Consider the following 22,448-nt stretch of genomic DNA (forward strand, 5'->3'; position numbering starts at 1 on the left):
TGATCAGCTTTCTCATAGACTGTAAATCTAGAAGGTGGCATTATGATCATCTACTCTGACCTCTGCATAACACATGCAGCATTACTATTCACATCTTTCAGCAAGGGAATTGAGGCACAGAGAAACTAAATGACTTGTGCAAGGCCACACCAGAAATCTTTGATAAATCTGGGAACTAAACCCAGGTCCCTCAAATCTTTGACAGTTACCCTAACCAGCAGACTATCCTTCCTCTTTGATTACTTTTCTTAACATAGATAAATTTAAATGGTCTAACTACCAAAAAGGCCAGTTGCCTGAAGTGTGTTGATCTAGTTTAATTGTCCCCATATTGTGTCTTTTTTTGTTTAGTGTGTATATTTTCATGCTTTTCTGTACAATTTTTATGTCCTCCTACCAACCACAGTTTTTCTGTCACCTGTTGTCTAACCTGAAAATTCAATACGTGATGTTAAAAAAAATTGTAGTAATTTTTGTGCTTAAAACCATATTTGGGTTAGAGTTGGGTTTATTCATGACATATTTTTCTTACTGCTGAAGACTTTTCCTTCAGTTATATCCTTCCAACACAACTGAAATTAGTGGAATTTCATGGGTTGAATGGGGAGAATTTGTCAAAGAACTATTTGAAATTTTAAACTTTACACATAGTTTATACACAAAAATATTCATGTTAAAATGTCATGGTTATGCTTGTACCTTGCTGACAGGTGCATTAGAAGGATTATTAATTAGACAGAACATCTGACTAAGGGGTTTTCAAATGTGGAAGAGAAAAGGGAGCAAAAGTCTCATTGCCACTCCTCTCAATTTCTGGGTTCTCAGATATCAAAAGACAGGGGTTTTAAGCAGTTAAGCGTCCTCTTGTCTTAATATGGACTTTTATGGAGGGTTATATGAGTTGATTTATTTCAGTTAACTTGTGATGGTAAGATGATCTGAGTCCTCATAAGCACTCTGAAGTTGTAGCATAGAAGGGATTTCTTCTGATCATACTTGTCTCTCGTCAGCCACATCCCAATACCACAGCTCCTTGTAGCTTATGTAAAATCAGATTTTTCTTCTGATGTGCGAGTAAAGATGACCACCTGCATGTTAGCTCTGGTGACAGGAGCTGTAATTTCCACCCTGCCCCTCCAATTGGCAGCCAAATGTTAATCACACAATAACAGCAATATCCTTATCCAAATGGGAAAAAAAGAAAGGAGATGGGTCTGTGGGCTTTTTCTCACAGTAGGGTAACACCAAAAGAAATGTCTATTTTCCTCATATGAAAGTGCTAAATAAAACAGATGGTTTTCCTCTCACGCATTTGTTCTCTTGTAGTCAATACATCACCAAGTGCATGTGTGAAACTTATGACTGGCACAACAAATACTCAGTCTTGGGTGAATCTACAAAGTTTTGAGTTCAGGTTTGGACTGGATGCCTTAGTCTAAGCCTATCTAAAACTAATAAGATTTCACACTGACAAGTTCTGGCACAATCTCACCCTCACTCATAAGGAATTCACATTTCCTCTGTAGTGAGACCAGACAACTTGCTGCTAGGTATCCTCACAGGTGTGTCTTACCTCATGTGTCTCTGGGGTGGAGATAATCCGAGAGTACTAGAGTATTAGAGAAACTCTGTTTTTCTTATAACAAGATAACACAAAATATTCTTTACTTTCCTGTAATATCTCTGATTGGTCATCAAAGGAAAGTGAAAGCTTGAGATCAGATAGTAGAATGCCTTTCAATTTACTCTTATTCTATAGCACATTTATTACATCCTGATAAAATAAATACATCAAACTAAATAGAAAAGCTTAAACATAAAACAACACAGAAGACTTTTTATTGGTTTCATATGTATTAAGGACATTGTTCCATCCCTGGAAGACAGGTTGGTTTCCTAAATATAAGCAAAGAAGGAAAAAAACATAATGAAAACCACACAGTTGGTAAATATTCAGCCGAGGATTTAATTCTACATGGAGCCTCTGGATCACTAGATTGGTGACAGGGCATTTGGTCAATGAGGCACAGTATTCCAAGTGAATGAATTTCCTTTTCTGATTATATGTGAGGAAGATGGAGAAGTTGCAGGGAGAGGTACCATTCTGCAAGAAGAATTAGAAATACTCAGTAGGTAGCTAGGTAGAGCAATGGGTTTTCAAAGAAAAAGAGAAGAAAAGAACCTCATTATTACATCTCAGTTTCTGTCCTGAAATATAGTATGGCCTGCTTTTAGTTCCTGATTCAGTAAAGCACTTAAATACATGTTTACATCCCATTGAACTAAAGAATGTGCTTATTTGCTTTGTTCAATAAGGATAGACATAAGTGTATGCTTAAAATTAAGTGTGTGCTTTATTGCAACAGGGCCTAAGTTAATAAGACTCTATCTCCACTGAAAAAAAAAAGGTATGTTTTCACATGCAGATAGCTAGCTTGATGTAAAATCCTAGTGGAGACAAGGCACTGTATCTTTTACCTTGATTATTTTCATCACTATACAGAGCTATACCCTCTAAGTGAGAGACCTAGCATTGCCCTAGTCTAGCTAAAGAAATAAAAATGACCTGTGCCCTTGTTTACACTAGCATTTTACATTAAGATAGCTATCTCAATATGACAACACACTATATTTGCAGCAACGACATAGCCGGAGAAAACTACAATAGAGACCTTGAATCTAAGCTATTCTCTGGGATAGCCACAAACTGAGGTGATGGCTTTACTTAGTGGTTTTCCATTATTGCAATGTGCTTTTCTCTAAAGTCTTGTCTTCTGTTTTTGTCTGCCAGGTCTTCTGTGGCAGCTCTCAAAAGATGGACTTGATATGGGAGAGAGGACTGAACATACGATTATTGTTTCCTTTTCTATTATCTCATCCTTTTAATTTGCCATTGAGTTTTTCCTGTTTAAATTTAAACATGCAAGAAGAAAACAGGATTGTAAATTTTTTCTTGATCTACAAATTTATTATTGTTTTCATCTGTTAAAAGTTTTCATTTTCTATTTCTGTGTCCTCTGTATTTCCCCACATGTTCTGACAGTTAAGGCAGCTCTCAGAGGCATGTGATGGGACTTGCTTATGTTCGGGCTTAAGTGACAAAGTGGCTGGACAGCTGAATCCTGAAAAGTGATTCTTTCAGAGGATTCCTTCTTTTCTAGAACCACCTTTTATTTCTTTGCCCTTCTCGAGCTGTGTGTCTTTTCTTTCCCTTTTTGCCCCGCATGCGGCAGTGATGTTTTAGAGGCCCACCTTCACAGGATAGTCATTGAGGCACCAAGACACAAAAGTACATAGGTGTTGGGGGTAGACAGGCGTTCACCTACCTAACTTGCAGACAGGGCCTGATCCGGTAGTTGTGCCCAAAGGCTACCTGCTGGATTGGGTCCCATGCAAAATCTGATAGCAGCAGAAGGTGGTGCATGGGCTGTGGGAGACTGTTCCACTGTGGAAGTGGATAAATATTTAAATAGTTATGAGGCCAGAAAGAGAGAGGAAGAGAGTGAGAATGATGCTGTAGCCTGGTGGCTCAGGCACCCACATAGGAGACCCAGGATCCAATGCCCCTCCTCCAGTGACCCTTTCACTATTTATCCACACTGATACAGCTTCAACAGGAGGGATTGAGGAAGCCCCATATCTGACTTTCTGCTCAGTGGTTAGAGCCATCTCCTGAGACCCTGTTCAGCTCCTTTCTTCCCAATAGCCATAATAGTAATTGAACTTGGGTGTCCCATATCCCAGATGAGTGCTCTGACCACTGGGCTAAAAGCTATTAGCTGGGCCCCACCTCCTCCTCCTCCAGGTGTTTTATGTGGAGCGAGACAGGCACCTAACTCACTTCTTCAAGAAACTACTTAGGTGCCTAAGCTACCTGACTCCAGGCAGTGGGTTCCCGTTCATGGATGCCTCTCTGGAGTTAGGCACTGATCTTGGAGAACGCCACAGGGCTTAGTGGATACCCCTGACATCAGCATCTCCCATTGGCTAGCTTAGCTGGCTACCTGCCTAGCATGCTGGATTTTGTGGATCACATTCAAAAGCTCCTATCTCTCCCCAGGCAGTCTATATAATGTGTTCCTATGATTTTCTAGGCACCTAAAAGTTATGCACTCTTATTCTCAACATCACAATGCCTCAGTCTTTGGATCTATGCCCAAGCCTTTTCTGAACTAATCATTCTGCTTTATACTGGGACCTCTGCTGCCATCTGCCTTACACTGTTTCCTAATGCCTGGGGTATTTTTGAAAATGTCTCTGCAAAAATCAAGGCACAATTTTTGCTTACTGAGCTTGTGGTTGTACTATCATATGGGCATAACTCTTAATTTTCACCAATTTTTAGCTCCCTTCTTTTAAAAAAAAACACCAAAATTATGGACGCCTGCCAATTCTGCCTTCTATGCACATGCCTATGGATTCAGATTTGCACTTCTGAAAATTTAACACTAAATAGTTACATCATTTCTTACCTATTACATTTTGACCTATGAAGGATGAAAACAAAACCATAGTTCTTATTTTTCATTACATTCTCAATGTAAAATCCTAGTGGAGATCGATAAAGCACTATAGGTTTTAACCTGAGGTAGCTAGTTAGGGTAAGCTATAGGTGTGGCTACAGGGTTGACCTCAACTAGCTAAGTCAAGATAAAACTACCTGTGCCTTGTCTCCACTAGGATTCTACATTGAGTTAGTTGTCTCAAATTATCTTTAGGTGAAAACACAACTGTTTTTTTCAGTGAAAACATATGTATAAGAGTCACCAGCTCCCTCATATTCCAGACCTCAGTGCCTGAGACCTGTAAAAGATTGAGCTCAGAGAAAACACCAGTTCAAGCACAACCACCTACATTTGCAAGAGAAATTTATTTTCATCAAATAAAGAGCATTTCAGTTATCATGACGTGCTGATTTATCTTATTTACTCCAATGACCAGATTTGCATATGCCAGCCAAAAAAGTCTTAGGTGTGAAATCTACGCGTGTAGAAGGGGAAAAAACAAGCAATGCTGTGTTAATCTGTTAGACTAGCTAAGGAGTTTTTATTAACTGTAAACAGATAGCTTTTAGTTTCCTGTCTCTTTCCTGGATTTCTTAACATGCTTCATGAATCTGTTTTCACAGAACACTATTGCACAGGCTTCTTGTCAATACTAAGGGAACATTTTTTTTTTATTTTTACCTTTACTAACACTGAATCAGCAATGCTGGTAGCTCTACTGGTATTAGCAACATTGAGAGCCTCAATCTAGAAAAGATTCCCATGGCCACCACCATCTTACACGTCATGTCAATTAAATCTGCTCAGAACAAGTCCAATCAAGTTGGTCTTAAAAATGAGCCTTGTCTATACTAAGGCCCAGAACCTCAGCTGGTGTAATTAGGCAAAGCTCTGATTTAAATGTTGATGTCAGTGGAGTGAGGATCTGGCTCCAGGACTCCAAATGTTGCTGCAGGAGGGGAACATTTTTAGAAAAGGGCCTTAGACATTGAGAGTATTTAAGAGTTCACCAGTTAAATTTTTGGTATAAACACTCAGTTAAATTAATGCAAAACTCTGTGGGCACCCTCTTAATTTGATTGCAACCTGACTCAGGTGGTTTTAACTTGACTTACTGACTTGTCAAATTAAGCGAAATTGATATTGGTTTCAGTCAAATGAAGTGTCCACACAAAGTTTTGCACTGCTCCAGTGGATCAGTTTATTATTGCACTTTTTGGCCTTGTCCACATACACAGAAGCTGCACCATTGTCATGTAAGGCTTGTCAACACACTCCAGCAATGTGCACTATGGGGGTGTGATTTCTAAAGCACAGGAATGTGTTGCACACTAACTGGTCCATGTAGACTCTACTAGTGTGCACTAAAAGTTCCCTAGTGTTTCAAACAGCACTAAGTTAAGGCGCACTAGGGAACTTTTAGTGCACACCAGCAGAGTCTACATGGACCAGTTAGTGTGCAACACAGTGCACTTTAGAAATCACACACCCTCAGTGTGCATTGCACTATGTAAACAAGCCCTAAAATAGGATTTTAAATATATTTAGCTAAACCAGTGCCAGAACCACAATGCACTTATTCAGGAGTGGTTTATTTCAGTTTGTCTTAGACCAACAATTTAAGCTAAACTGAAAACAGCCACCCAAGCCTAAATAAGAATGTCCTCACAGCAGTTTGCACCTGTTTAACTAAATTGATTTCAGGTCACATCTTAGGTTTAAACCAGTACAACTTTCTCATATGGACAAGTCCTGAGTTAAATTGGCTCAACTTTAAATATAGACAAGTATAGTCATTGTTGCCTTAGGGTATGACTGCCCTATGAAATTAGGTCGATTTTATAGAAGTCAGTTTTTAGAAATTGATTTTATACAGTCAATTGTGTAAGTCCACACTAAGAGCATTAAGTCAGTGGAGTGCGTCCTCACTACTTGGGCTAGCATCAACTTATGGAGTGGTGCACTGTGAGTAGCTATCCCACAGTCCCCGCAGTCTCCAGTCACTCACTGGAATTCTGGGTTAAGCTCTCAATGCTGGATGGGGCCAAAACATTGTCGTGGGTGGTTTTGGGTACATGTCATCAGTTGCCCCTTCCTCTGTGAAAGCAATGACAGACAATCGTTTCTCGCCTTTTTTCTTGGGTTACCTATGCAGACGCCATACCACGGCAAGCATGGAGCCCGCTCAGCTCACCGTGATCACTGCTGTTGTGGGCAAGTCTACTGTGGGGGCTGCTGTGAGCCAAGTAGCCAGAGTGATTAGAAGAGCACAGCAAGGAACGCTGCACGTCAGAGAGGCTTTGAAAACCAGTTTCATGACTGGCCAGGTGTCGGTGTGACAATAGTTTCTCCTTGATGCAAACCCTCCTCCTTTGTTGATTTTAAATCCCTGTGAGCCCGCCACCCTCCTCCCTTTGAAATAAAGTAACTATTGTTTTGAAACCATGTATTCTTTCTTTATTAATTAAAAAAAAATGAGATAACGGACAAGGTAGCACAGGTGGGGTGGGGTGGGGTGGGGGAAGAGGGAAGGACAAAGCCACATTGCTTACTGTAGCCACACTAAAATCAAACTGTTTGAATGACAGCCTTCTGTTGCTTGGGCCACCCTTTGCAGTGGAGTTGCCTGGAGCCTCTCCCCACGTGTTCTTGGGCATCTGGGTGAGAAGACTATGAAACATGGGAAGGAGGGCATGTGGTTATACAGTGGATACAGCAGGGGCCTGTGCTCTTTTTGGCTTTCCTGCAGCTCCAACAGACGCTTCATCATGTCTGTTTGCTCCCCCATTAGCCTCATTATCTCATCCTGCCTCCGCTCTTTGCGCTCACTTAATTCTTTCCTGGCTTCTGTCACTGAATACCTCCATGCATTAAACTGTGCCCTATCAGTATGGGAGGACTGCATGAGCTCAGAAAACATGTCATCGCGAGTGTGCTTTTTTCGCCTTCTAATCTGCAATAACCTCTGGGACGAAGATGGTGGGGGAGCATAGAAACATTCTACGCTGTGGGGGATTGCATGGTCACCTGGGCTGCTGAATTCACCACACTGACCAAACAGGAAATGAAATTCAAAAGTTCCCGGTGCTTTTCCTGTGTACCTGGCGAGTGCATCAGAGTTCAAGTGCTGTCCAGAGTGGTCCCATTGGAGCACTCTAGGATAGCTCCTGGAGGCCAATATCCTTGATTTGCATCCATGCTACCCCAAATTTGACCCAGCAAAGTTGATTTTAGTGCTACTCTCCTCACTGAGGAGGAGTACAGAAGTTGATTTTAAGAGCCCTTTAGGTCCACAGAAGGGGGTTGGTTGTGTGGACGCATTCATGTTTGAATCAACCTAATATGGCTAAAGTTGACCTAACCCCGTAGTGTAGACCAGGTCTTAGTGTAGTCAAAACTTGTATAATCTTTTCCATCTGTGGAAAGTGGATTTAAAACACTATCAAGAAAAATGGCAGCATTTTACACCTACTTTACACTCTGGTCTAAATGCTAAAATCTAACTTTTATATTGTGATTTTCATCTATAGATCTCAAACTGGTTTACAAAAGAATTGTCATTATCCCTATTTTACAGTGGAAATGAGGCGCCTAGACTGAAAGTAACTTGCCCAAGGTCAGCCGATAGGCTGCCATTCCTAAGTCCCTGTCTAGTGCTCCCAAATGATCATACAGTGTGCGTGGCAGTGGGGAACCAGTCCCCAGAGGCTCATTTGTGCCCTGTACAGGGGGTAGGGGAAATGCAGAACTATGCTGTTCCAGAAGGAATCCCAGTAGAGATTTAGAATGATACTGAATTAACCATCCCAAAAAGTTGTTATGAGAATTAATCTGTTAATGATTAGACAGTGCTTTGACAATGCACTGTATCAGTGCTAAGTTTAATTAATATACTAACTGGTTTCCATTTGTATTAAATCTTTTGAGTATTGTCTATTTCAGAGATCAAGGGACTATGGCTTCCGGTCTGTGATTGTTCTCTAGCACTAGTGATTGCATCATATGATTGTGGTGAAACTAAGCGGAAGATGTACAGTTGCTCATTTCCCTTATGGCCTGACCTGCCTCGGCCAGGAAATGAGTGACAGTTTGTACACTGAGGCTGCCTGTTGCTAATATAAGGAGATATTTTTACAAACTCCTCAAAATTCAGGAAAAATCCTGCCCACAATTGTATATTTACTCTGTAGATTATAAATAGTATTCTAATGTGTGCTTTTCCCAGTTTAAATGGCTGGCTTATTTTTTCTCTCTCCCTGTTCTGTGAATCTCTGGCCAAGCATTTCCTCACCTATTCAGTCCACTGAAGAATCCAGTCAGACCTGTACATGCACTTTAAAAGTTTATCTTCACAAATAGAAAACTCACATGTAAAAGACATTTGCTTTCTTTTTCTCTTTTCTGTGCATTAAGGATATGGCAGTATGTCGTTGTTGCTGTTCAGTTTAAGACATGATGAAGTCTGTCAGTATGTTTAGCACTGAAGGCTCTGGGTTCAGTCTCCACTGATAACTTTGCTGGCTATGTATGCAATGATAGTTCATTACAAAATGCCCCAATGAGTAGGACTCGAACACTTGTGAACCTTAGGAGAATATGGGAGAATAGGTAGTACAGTGACCTAGTGTGTATATAATTAGGTCTTCCCCTGAATTGCTGGTCCCTGTGAATTCACAACTTCCTACTATCTCACCTATAAAAGAGAGGGTTTTTAGATCTAGTGGTAGAGACCTGTGAGCGGAAGGGCCTGTGTATGAGCCCCATTGAGTGGACATGCATTGCTTCACTATGATTTTTATTACAGTGAAATCTATACATTATATTCCTCAGGGCCAGGACCATCTTTTCATTGTGTTTATACGGAGCTCAAAACAGTGGGGTTGGGACCTTTAAGTAGTATGAGGATAACAATAACAAAGAGACTACCTTTATTAGGGAACATACCATCTTAAGAGTTCTCTCCAATGTATCCATAAACACAAGTAAAATTCTACTCTGTAGTTATTAGAGGATTATTTCAGTTAAATAGCCAATTGTTTTTAGCTCCTTGAGGGAGCTTTTAAGACAGGTTTCAGTTTATTAATCATACTAAAAGCTTTAAGGCCTTGTTTCTAACTGAAAATAAGCATCAGCAGACCTGTTTCATACTTACCACCTGTATTTAACCCTGGATCCCAGTGCAGGTTTATATTTACATATTCAGTGATAGAGTTGCTATAATTGTTGCTACACTGTATCAATTTGTATAGAACTATACTTGATTTACAGCTATGTATAAATCCTTCTTAAAGGCTGGCATGTGTCAACAAAAAAACATGTTTATGTTTTGCTTTGTGTGTGAATTTTCTGTACTACAACCACATGGTTTAGCTCTTTGTTTTTAAAACACAGCCGTTGCAATCTGACTGAAAAACAAGGTTTTTATGTTTGCCATGTTGTTGTAGACATGTTGGTGCCAGGATATCACAGAGACAAGGTGAGTGAGAGACAAACTTTTGAGGTTACCCAGGGAACACTCTGAATTAGTTTCCCACACTTGAAGAAGAGCTCTGCATAAACTGGAAAGCTTGTCTCTCTCACCAACAGAATTTGGTCCAGTAAAAGGTATTACCTCACCCAGCTTGTCTCCCTAAGGTTTTATGTGTCACTTTAGCAATTAGGCCCTGATCCTGCAAAGATGTTCACATGTGCTAAACTTTAAGCATGTGAGTAATCCCATTGAAGTTAATGGGGCAGATCCTCAGGTAGTGTAAATAGTGATAGCTCCATTGAAGCTATGTGTCTAGGACAGTTTACCCGAGCTGAAGATCTGCCCCAATGGATTACTCAGGTGCAAAAGATAAGCATGCACATAACTTTTGTCAGGACTGTGCCCTTCATTATGTTAGTCTGTGTTTAGATCTTTCACAGGCCTTCCCTTCTTATGTGTATTCTCTAGAGTATTTCACAGGTTGCTGCAAGAACTGTGTCTGGGTCATGAGACTAGAACAGTTGCCTTTAGCCCAGAAGTTATTCTGACATGAAAACAAGAGACTGTTAAGCAGTGTTGTTGTAGACATGTTGGTGCCAGAATATTACAGAGATAAATAGTTTGCAGTTATATACCGCAATCAGTGTATACAATCAAAGAGAAGCATCTATCTGAGTTCTGAGTATAGGCCCAATCCAGCTTTGCTCGAAGCCCATAACTGTTTTGCCACTTCCTGCAATGAGGGAAGCACTGAGCACCCTATTTGAATATAAATCAGTCAAATAAAACATGATTTGTTTCTTGGAGATCCAAGGCATAGTAGAATGATTGCATGTGAAAATCAGTAGCCACAAAATTGGAGTCCCAAAAAGGGTTTATCTGCCTGACATTGATCATTCTTACTCTGTCTCCATATTTTTTAACCAGTTTTACCCATTTTTGTAAAGTACATCTCTTGGTTCTGAAATGAAAATGCCGTACATAAAACTCAAAAGAAAATGTTACAAAGCATGTAAAAGACAGGCTTTTTGTCTGGCTGTTAGTAATTGTCCAGCTCATCTTTCTTATCATTCACTCACAGTTTACCTGTGAGACTGACTGTTTTACATAATCCAAAAATGCCTCCTCTTTATTTTCCTCAAGGCAAACTCCTGGCATATGGGCCAAATGCGTCCAATCAATGTATGCATCTGGCTCACACATGAATTAAAAATTATTCTACTGTTTGGTCAATCATCAGGATATGCCAATCCCCCTGCCCTCGAACAGGCTACAAAGTAAAATTACTACAGCTCCTGTGCAGGATCTTGTGAGCTTGGTGAGATATAAAGTGACCTGGACTAGTTAATTTTCTTCTGTATCTGACTCTTTGCTGCTGGAAAGGAAAATTGATCAGGCTCCTTCCATAAGAGCTTTGCCGCATGCAGAAGGAATCTGTCTATTCCTAGTCAGACTCCCCATGGATGAGGCAAAAAGACCTCTAAGAGAAAGGTATTAGAGTATTCACCTTCTGCAGTCTTTTACACAGGGAGCGCTTCTGACCAATCCTGGATAAAGAGTGGGGGAGGGGAGTGAGGCACAAAAGTGAAGGAGAAAGTGATGAAAAACACAACAGCAGAAGAAAAAGAAAAAAGAGCACATAAAAAAGAGGGAAAATGGCAAAATTAAGAGGACTGAAAAGAATGAGTGGATACCTAAAAAAAAAAAAGAAGAAAGATAAATGTACGGAAAAGAAAGGAGCCGAGAGCTAAGCAGTAGGGACAGGTCAGGGAGAAACACAGACAGCAGAGGTAAAGAAAAACAGACCAAACAGTGTCAAGCATCAGAGGGGTAGCCGTGTTAGTCTGGATCTGTAAAAAGAAACAAAAAGTCCTGTGGCACCTTATAGACTAACAGACGTATTGGAGCATAAGTTTTTGTGGGTGAATACGGCTTTTGACAGACTAAACAGTGGTCATCCTAACTCTGATGCCCATTTGTTATTTCCACAAAATGTGTGATAATCTCTCAGTGACGTGCACAACCCCAATGAAGTCACTGCCCTATTGGGAACAGGTAAACGTGTATATTGGAGAAGTGTTGCTGGGACAGCTAGACCCACACAGAGATTTTGAGGTGATGCCACTCCAGGCACTTGGAAGTGTGAGCGCTCTGTGATGCTAATGTCCCCAACTATCATTTTGGACAATGCTCCCACACCTTGTTCCTACAGACCAGTGTTGTGTGCTCACTCTGCTCATTTTATGTGATCCTCCAAGGCTATATAATTGCTGTTTTTCCCAAGAGATCTTTCATTGTTGTAGCCCTCATCATGCCATAGCTTCTCCTTTTGTTTGTCACCCCACCCAGTGTGAAGCGTAAGTTAGGGCCATGTTCCTGGCACTATATTTTCTATGAATGTTGGTCAATTACATATGGGTTTTATATCTGGTAAAAGTCCTGTTACTAGGAGAAGTTGCTATGTTGTATCATTAATGTTGCAGTTTTTTAATAGGACAGTCAACAGGATACAGATTGCAATCATGGGACCCAATGGCTGACTGCCCTCTGGCCATGCCCCCCCTTTTCCCCTGTGGTGTTTGGTACACAGATCTCCAGGACAGTCATGTGCTGCTTCCATCTTTCTACATCTGAGCAATTCAGGGCACGTGCATTGCCACTGAACTCTCTAAAGTAATCATGGGGATGACCAGGGCTCAATAATGTCAGGGGCCGCAACTCTTACATTTATGTAACTCCCACTGAATCTAATGGCATTTTTGTGCACAGAATTACTGAGATATAAAGTACAAAGGTGAGAGGCACCTTAGAAACAGTTAATTGCAATAGTTAGTCGATCTTCACCAACTGAGAAAATGAGTGTGTTCTTCCAGGCCCTTCATTATTTTTGTTGCTCTTCTCTGAATTCCCTCAAGTCTGTTAATGCATTACCTTCAAGGGTATGTCTACACAGCCAGCAGAATGCTCTGAGCATGCGTCCTCCTCTCCCAAGGCTTCAGAGCCCAAGCTCTAGCCCAAGGCACAACTTCAAAGTGCTGTCTGCACAGTTATTTTTCAGAGCATGAGCTCTGTCAACCCAGACTGGGAGGCTCACTTCTGCGCACTCTGTAGCCATACTCCTAGAGGTGCAAGCAATAGCACATGGGAGGCAGAGAATGTGGAAAGGGAGGAGAGAGAAGGGGTTTTAACAAAAGCCTTTCTTGCTTTTTGACCTTTTATGCCTACTGGTGCTAGCTCACCAATAAGTAGACCACAAGGATTCGTAAAAATAACAGTGCTAATGTGCTGAAAGCACAACAACCCACTCAGTAATAGTTGTTCCATTCCCTTGCAAATGTGTTTTAGACAGTATGCAGAGTTATACAGGCCAAAGTTCCCTCCTATTGAAAGCTAACTAAAGGATATAAAGTTTCCTAATACTAAAGTGCAAACTGTTCCTCAATATTCCCCTTCATGCTCAGATAAATTGTGCATATAAATCCCCTACAGATCAACAAGTGATTCTATCACCCTTCTAAAATTTCCCCATTTCTTCTCTTAGTGAAAAATTACATATTTCTCTTAACTATAATATACATTTAGTAGTCATAGGCAGAGCACAAGAGAGCTTTGTGGTTAGTTGAATTAATGAGGCTGATTGTGCTCTCACTGGCTTCACTATTACAACAATGTTATGTCATTAATTTTACTGGAGTTAATATTGATGTCTGTGATGTGCCCTGAGTTTCTTGGGTGTCAGGTGTTATATAAAGCCTGGATCCACAAAAGTAACTTAGGTGTTGTGATGAGTGTCACAGCACCTAACTTTTAGGTGCTTAGATGATCACAGGCCTTTTAGGTGCCTAGAGGAACACACTGCAATCCACAGTGCCTGAGTTAGCCACACTAGGCTCCCTAAACAATGAACGAGGAGACACTGGAACCTTAGAATGGGATCCACAAAGCCTGCATGCCAGGCAGGAAGTCGCCTAAGCTAGCCAATGGAGACACTGACCAGACGGATGTGTGCAAAGCCTTGTTCCCTCTCAGAGGCCAGTTCAGACTGCAGGGAGGCACCTACATCTGCTTGTGATTCACAAACTGGAGAAGAATAGGAGTTTGACCACTTAAGTCATGGTTGGTTCAGTAGGTGTGCTCAGGGGCTGCCTAACTCCATACAAAACAGCTTGGGGGCAGAGGAGCTCCTTTATAACCTTTAGCCCAGTGGTCAGGGTAGTCTGCTCAGATATAGGAGATGAACAGTTTAACTCTCCACCTCTACCTGATGAACAGAAGGGATGTGAACAGGAATCTGTTCCCTCTCAGTAGGCTATAGTGTCATTCTAACTTTTTATCTGTCCCGATTAATATTTAATTTTTCAGTTGTGTAATTAAGGTGGAACAACTTGAATAGGAGTGATTGAGGGACACCCCCTGCATCAGAATATTCCATACCCCAACAGTTAGGGCACTTACCTAAGAGTTGGTAGATCACTGTTCAAATCCCTTCTCCTCATCAGACAGAGGGGAGACTTGAACTGGGAGTCTCCCACATCCTGGGTGAGTGTCTTGGTCACTAGGCTAAAAGTTATACTAGAGCCTCCTCTTTCCTGGCTGTTTTGTGTGGAGTTAGGTGGCCTTTGACTGTGCCTACTGGATCAGGTGCCACATGATTTAGGTGGAGGAACACCTTTCTTTCCCCTGGTAATGGATTCCTCTGAGGCTGAAGAAGGAGTTAGGTGCCTAGAGCTAGGCAGCACTTTACATTCTCATAGGCAAAAACTTAGGTATCAAGTGAGTTTAGGTGCCAACAGGATCAGGCAGCAGCTGAGTGGGAGTTTTGTGGGTCACTTTGTGCCTAAAAACAGCAGGGCTGCGCAGAGGATTGAGGGGGCCTGGGAAAAAGGAATTTCAGGGGCCCCTTCCATAAAAAAAAGTTGCAATACTATAGAATACTATATTTTCATGGGGGTCCTTGTGGGGCTTGGGGCAAATTGCCCCACTTGCCCCTCCCCCCCAGGCGGCCCTGAAAAACAGGACTTGAGCATCTAAGTGATTAGTAATGCTTCTTTCTTTCTTCTTCTTTTTGTTTGTTTCTTTGTTTGCAATCCTGGGAAAGTTAAAAAGAGGGGTTTTAAATGTTAGATGTTACGTTTTGAAGAGTGTAATTAATTTATCTCTTTATTTAAAAAATAGTAGGCAGCTTATGTTTTCTTACTTTATATTTTGCAGCTAATGGGCTATCGAACAAAAAAATTCTCATGCCTCAATCAGGTCATGAAGAGCAAACCCACATTTTTAGTTTGCTGCAGTGTTTCCAGCTGCTCACAGATACAATCTGTGGTCCTGACCCTCCTTTCTCAGGCTGAATTCTGATGTATCAGATGGCTATTTTTATTTTAAAGTGACAATTACCTTAAAAAAACAAAATGAGTCTAGAAAAATGTGTCCAATTTTCCAATTACAGACACCAACACAAGGCCAGAGAAATCTCAGAATGACTTCTGTGAGGTGGAAAGTGCGTTAGATGTATCTTATATTGAGTCAGGTCCTGAGAAAGTACTGCAAGGGTCATTGTGATGACAGTGCAGGTTGTGATATCGTTTGGAGATTTTTTGTTTCGTTTTAAAATGTCCTCTCACCTGCCCTCCAAAGAGGAGTTACAATGATTGTTGGGTTCCAGGTTAAAGGGAGCCTTTAAGTAATACTCTAATAGGATGATTCACTGCTGCCCTGAAACTTGTGCAAAGTTAAAGTCAATGTAAAATGAGACACCAAAGACCTCTGAGAATATCAAAAGGTTGAATTCTAGTTATTCCTGAGGCCTCCTCTACATAAATGATTTAGGTTATCCCCCCACCCCACTTTCTCCCTGCTCATTGTCCTATATAATTACTGGATCATAGAGGAGACTTTGCTGTGGAAGTCTCTTCGTTGTCAGGGGCCTGTTTCAAAGGCAATGGTTGCCCTGTAACCAGAACTCTGATGCATCCATCTAACCAGCCTCCAAAAGCCAGATTCTATCCTTGACTTCAATGGAAACAGAGCTAGGTCACTGCTTAGCACTTCTGAAAATCCTACTCTTGTGTCTACCTGCTGTGAATGTATTCAGAAAGATCACCACTGTTTAGTGAGTTTCTATCTTCTTTCTTTGGGGGTTTTCTTTTTCTGGTGTTTCATTCTCTTTTCTATTTTAGGGCCCACTCTTACTTCCTTAGTAGCCAATGAGAATTTTGATGGGAGCAGAGCTAGCTCACAGATTTATCATGCAGTAGGTGAAGCATAAGGAAATGAGTATTCTTTCTGAAAACATATTTTTAAACATTTTAAACTCTTAATACTAGCCTTTTTTTAGTAAAATAACTCACTACTAGAAAGAAGCATACTGGATCTGCTATCCAAAGTGTGTGCGTGTGTGAATCATGAGAGATTGTTGTTATTTAATCTGACAGCCAGGAGAAACGCTGCACTAAAGGGAGTAAGAAGACCCAAGATTTACTATCCTGTGTGGTAAAGAACTTCTTTGGTGGCAATCTACTGAAAAAGAGAATAGCTCATACCTCAAAGCTCAAAGGGAATAGGGATACCAAAAGAGACGCCAGTAGCTATGCCACCAGATGCAAACAGATGTGAGAGATCACACATATATGGATTTTGCTATTGGAGAAGAAGGAATGAAGCAGCATTTGAAAATTTCTGTAGCTATCCAAGTGTCATTATTTGGGACTGCTGAAATAATGAAGATATGGTCTGATGGGCTGTCCAGTGCTAGAAATTATATAGTACCTACATCCCTAAAGTAAAGAAAATAGTATTCAGATATAATGATAAAAGGGATTATGTTTAATGGAAAATGTGTGGCTAAGTCCCCGTCACTGCTTTTGATAATCTCAACCAAATCTCGAAAGAAAATCAATCTCAAAGAAAATAAACAGTCAATGTGAATTTCAGGTAAGTAAATTTAGACTATTCTTCACTCTCTCTGTCACTCCCCTACCTAGTAGAAAAGCAGAATTTCAGGCTTAAAAATTCTTTTTTTTTTTTAAAGTAAGGTTATTAATTCTATTTTTGTGAACAAATCTAGGAAGGACATGTTGTTTGTTGAAATCTTTCCCAGAACTACCTTGCCAGTATTGCAGGTGAGCAAAGACAGAACATTCAGACATCTTAGATACTAAACATAAGGTGCAATGATAAAAAGCTGCTCCTCACATGATAAGGAATTTTTACGCTAGTACTTTCTGCTCAGACCAGTCCCTCTTTCTTCCTCTTTCACTTCTGCGAAACTCTTTAGAAAAATATCAAAAACAAATGTGAATGTGGTTTACTCACGTCAACTCTTCCACCACTCCCATACCATCTCTACAGATGTTACCTCTGGGCTACACCATAACCTATGATACGTGCATTGTTTTCTTTTACACTGTATAGACTATAATAGATTTTGAAGCATTCTATCATATCAATATATGGATGATGACACCACACAAAAATATGCTTTATTTTATTAGCGAGTTGCACTATATTGCAGTAGCAAATTATTCTGCTCTACCAAGGACAACTGGAAAAAGAAGACACTTAGAAAATCAACAACCAAATGTATTTTTTAAAAAAGAGTTTATACCTTCACAACAGGAAATATTTTTAAATGGCCATGTGAATCACAAGACAAACCAACCACTTTCTGAACTGTGTTCATTCTATTCTTCTATTTTTAGGTCACATCATGCGCAAACTGGCTGCCTGCACTGTTAGTATTTTATTACAAGCAAAACAATAATCTAGCGCTAGCACCATTGGGAACAGGATTTTATTTCATTTCTGTATAAATCCTGATTTGCTGTACTAAATTTCATCATTTGTGGGAAGCGGAGGGTAAAAACTGGTTAGTGACTTATGATCAGAGATTTCTTTGAATTGGCACCCTCAGCAATAAAATGTAATTCAGTATAGTGGTTTGGAGGAGTCATTTAGCAGCAGAGTTCCAACCTGGGTTCCATCCCCTGGCAAAGGCAAAACAAACAAAAACATACACAAAACCTATTCAAACCCCACACCATGTTTCCCTCCTTTTTCCATGTATATCCATAAGAGTAGCAGTGATGTTAGCAGACAACTTTGCACGAGTATGAAGTTGCTGTAGAGGCTGAATAATTCACGCATGATGACTAAGCATTAAAGCAATTAATCATCATGTTGAACATGCCTACAGTGCATGGGCTTCTATGAAGCAGTAACCAAAACTTCCCAAGTGCTGTCCCAGCATGCACTGGGCCCAGCCCAAAACCTTGGATGTATCTCTTCATTATCACTTGTTCTAAAGGCATAGTTGGGAATTAGGTGAAATCATTACAGGCCTTCCCAAAGCTTTCTGTGGAAATACCTCTCACCCAAGTCAGTATCAGTCAATTGAAAGAGCCAGGAATCAGTTGAGAGCTAGTATGATGTGGATGACATGGACACAACTGGATGAGGTGGTCATGCCTGAACAGGGCTGGCCTTACCATAAGGTGAACTGAGGCAGCCACCTCAGGGGCCAGACTGTCGGGGTGCCACTAGGACTCAGAGTGTGGAAAATTCTGTCTGCTGCTTGTGCATATGTATTCTCTCTGCTCTTGATGCACAGAGATGGTGGAGTGCTGTGCTGGAGGAAGGAGAACACAAGAGACATAGGCAGGCAGGAGAAAAGGTGAGAGGGAATAACAGAAAGCAGCAGGAGCTGCAGGGAGAGAAAGGAGGAGGAGCCTCTTATGTACCTCTCTAGCACCTCCAGGATCCTGGACTGATTAACAGCAGCTTCTCAGATGGTGTTTCCTGCTGTTTCCCTAAACCCACTTGAGGAGAACAGGCAGTCAACTGAAGTAGTAGGAACCAGTTAAGTCCTTAAGACGCTGATATCTTCCCTCACTCAGGCCCTGCTACCTGCCTGCTTATTTGTCCCCTTCAACTGAGTGTTGAGAGCTACTATAGCTGGCACAGAACAGCAGTCATGAGTGAAAGAAGAAAATGCCCCTCTGGGGCAGCATTCAGAAAAGGAAGCTTTTCTATCTAAGCAAGAAGATGCTCTCCTGAGATACACAGACAAAATGTTCACAGTGAGCCTTCTGGCCCCAGTGAGCACGTGAGTGGTGAGGAGATGCCTGATCTTCCAGTTAGTCAGCGTGCAGGTGAGCTGGCAGCTACTGCAGCATCCATATCTCCATCTCAAATGGATGTAACCATGCACATTCCTGAAGAAAAGTGTAGATCAGAGAAGAGTGTGGTGGAGGCGCAAGAAACAGCTGTTGCTGTAGTTAGTTCCTTAAGTATAGATGATCAAGGACTGTGGACTCACTTGAGCAGTAGTCTGAGGGACTTCCTTCTACTGTGGACTTCCTTCTACTGTGTGGGCCGCAGCAAGTGAAAAGCTTCATGTTTCCCAAAGACAATGAAAATAGAAGTTTCCATCCAACACATTATTGGCGTGAAATTCCCAATGGTGATAAAGTGGAGAGGCCATAGCTTCTGTACTCAAAACCCCAGAATGCTGCATACTGTTTTTGTTGCAAACTTTTCCAGTCTAATGTTCCAGCCACATTGGGTTCTACAGGAACAAAGACCTGGAAAAATCTGGCTATAAATCTGGCATGCCATGAGAAGGCAGCAAATCACCAGAGAGTGTTTCATATTTGGAAAGAGCTCGAGATAAGACTAAGGTTAAAGGCCACCATAGATGATCATCATCAAGAGAAGATTACATCAGAGTCTCCTTACTGGCATTGCCGTTGTGAGAATGCTTGCTACCCAAAACCTAGCACTGCATGGCACTTCAGATCAGCTGTATATGCCAAACAATGGAAACTTCCTTAAAATTGTGGAGCTGATGGCTGAGTTTGATGCTGTACTCCAGGAGCATCTGAGAAGAGTCACCACCTAAGAAATGTACACACACCACTACCTTGGAAAAACAATTCAAAATGAGATCATACAGTTACTGGCAACAAAAGTCAAACAGAAGATTGTGGCAGATCTGAAGTTCAGCAAGATATTACTCTGTTATTCTGGACTGCACACCTGACATCATCCATAAGGAACAAAAGAACCTAGTGAAAATGTCCCTGCAATGGTGATTGTCAGAGAGCATTTTCTAGAATTTATTGACATTGATGATACTACAGGAGCTGGTATGACAAATGTGCTTCTTAAAAAGCTGGAAGATATGGGAATTGCAATTGCTGACCTGAGAGGTCAGGGCTATGATAATAGTGCCAATATGAAAGGAAAGAGCAGACAGGGATCCGACAGTTAAACCCTCGAGCTTTTTTTGTCCCATGCAGCTCTCATTCACTGAACTTGATGGTCAGTGATGCAGAATCAGCTTCTAGTGAGGCTGCTGAATTCTTTAATGTAATTCAAAGCATCTATGTATTTTTCTCTGCATCAGCGCATCAATGGCAAATTTTGAAGCAACATCTGGGAACATCCTCTCTGACACTGAAACCACTGACTGCCACATGATGGGAAAGTCGAGTGGAGGCAATAAAGCCTATCAAACACAAAATTGGAAAGATAGATGATGCCATAGTTGCCATTATGGAGGATTGTAAGGAGGCGCACTGGCTCCCCGCCGCGCCTGAGAGGGACGAGCCAGAGCAGGTGCCTCAGTGGGTGGAGTCAGCACTGCCTGTCCCAGCCCCCTGGAAGTCAAGGGGCGGGACAGGAAGTATAAAAGCCCGGCCCCAGCGCTCAGTTGGAGGCAGGCTGCCGGAGAGGACAGACACTGGTGCCCGGGCTCCCGCCGGGCCCAGCCTGCCCCGCGCCCACTACCCAGAGGAGCGCTGGCCTGACCTGCCCCGCGCCCACTATCCAGAGGAGCGGTGGCCGGACCTGCCCCACGCCCACTATCCGGAGGAGCGCTGGCCGGACCTGCCCCGCGCCCACTATCCGGAGGAGCGCTGGCCGGACCTGCCCCGCGCCCACTACCCGGAGGAGCGCTGGCCGGACCTGCCCCGCGCCCACTACCCAGAGGAGCGCTGGCCGGACCTGCCCCGCGCCCAATATCCAGAGGAGCGCTGGCTGGACTTGCCTCAGACCCGGTACCCGGAGGAACGTCGGCCTGAACTGCCGTGTGCCCGATACCCCGAGGAGTGGCCTGAGCTTCCCCACAACCGGTACCCGGAGGAACCTATGGTCTGGGACCCCCCAGACGACGCTGGCAAGGACCAGGTACCCAGAGAGGGGGAGGTTGGAAGTAGCCCGGGGATAGCCGACCCTGGTTTGGCTCCTGGAGAGCCCGAACCCATGTCAGTGTGTTGCAGCCAGGATCCCCGCTGACCGCAGCGGGTCTTGACCGCTGCTAGGGCCCCGGGCTGGAACGCAGTGGAGTGGGAGGGCCTGCGTTCCCCCTGCCACCCGTAACCGTGTGGCAGACTCCCCCTCGTCCCGCCTATTGCCGCTGCTCTGCCCTGATCCAAAGGGCCAGAGCTAACTAGACTTGTGTTTGGTGCCCCGGCCGAACCAAGGGCTGGGCCCATTTGGCTTTGCCACTGCTCTGCCCTGATCCAGAGGGCCAGGGCTACCTAAACTTGTGTTTGGTGCCCCGCTCGAACCAAGGGCAGGGCCCCGTTGACTTTGCCACTGCTCGGCCCTGATCCAGAGGGCCAGAGCTAACTAGACTTGTGTTTGGTGCCCCGCCCGAACCAAGGGCTGGGCCCTGTTGACTTTGCCACTGCTTGGCCCTGATCCAGAGGGCCAGAGCTAACTAGACTTGTGCTTACTGCCCCGCCCTGCCCAAGGGCTGGGACTTATTTACGTTGAGAGCCCCGACCCCGGCTAGAGGGCCGGGGCTTTACCTTGTTTGCAGACCCTGTACCCCCCTCAGCACCTGCAGAGGGGCTAAGCCTACCCGGACTGCGGCGTGCTAGGAAGCGCCCTGGCTCCCCGCCGCGCCTGAGAGGGACGAGCCCCGACACGACCGGCTTACAAGGATAATGCTATGACAGGAACTGTTCGTGGGAGAACAGTGGCAGGGGGAAATGGAATCACCAGAAACACACATAACTTCAAATTTCTGTATGGCTTAGTGTTGTGGCATGACATACTGTTTGAAATAAATGTTGTAAGCAAGAGACGCCAAGGTGTTGACTTTGATATATCTGGAGCAATGGAACAACTGAATAAAGCAAAGTCATACCTACAGTCTTACAGGTCAGATGAGGGCTTTCAAAGTGTTCTGAAGAGTGCACAGACATTGGCAGAGAAACTTCACACTGAAGCTATTTTCCCACCCATTCAAGAATACAAGAGTCACCGAAGAAGACATTTTGATGACGAGGCATGGGATAATCCCATAAGAGACCCAAAAAACAATTCAGAGTTGAATTCTTTAACTAGGTGCTAGATTGTACAATACAGTCAGCTGAAGAAGGTTTCATGCTGCTCAGGGAACACAGCAGTATATTTTGGATGTTGTATGATGTTCCAAAACATGGGGGAAGGATAGTGCAGTGATTTGA

At 42.6% G+C, this 22,448-nt stretch overlaps 1 protein-coding gene across 4 annotated transcripts in view; it reads right to left on the reverse strand.

The window, feature by feature from the left end:
• The window catches only part of LOC115655868 (P2Y purinoceptor 8-like), a 45,179-nt gene that overhangs the window by 4,805 nt on the left and 17,926 nt on the right, over positions 1-22,448 (reverse strand). Inside the window, exon 4 of one of the 4 annotated variants that reach the window (XM_030571845.1) lies at positions 3,327-3,445. The exons of the other annotated variants lie outside the window; for them this stretch is intronic. The gene's annotated coding sequence lies outside the window, so the exon portion shown is untranslated. The remainder of the gene's footprint in view (positions 1-3,326; positions 3,446-22,448) is intronic. 4 annotated transcript variants of the gene reach the window in all.

Source organism: Gopherus evgoodei, chromosome 1 (genome assembly GCF_007399415.2).
Source record: "Gopherus evgoodei ecotype Sinaloan lineage chromosome 1, rGopEvg1_v1.p, whole genome shotgun sequence".
NCBI classification, from domain to species: domain Eukaryota; kingdom Metazoa; phylum Chordata; order Testudines; family Testudinidae; genus Gopherus; species Gopherus evgoodei.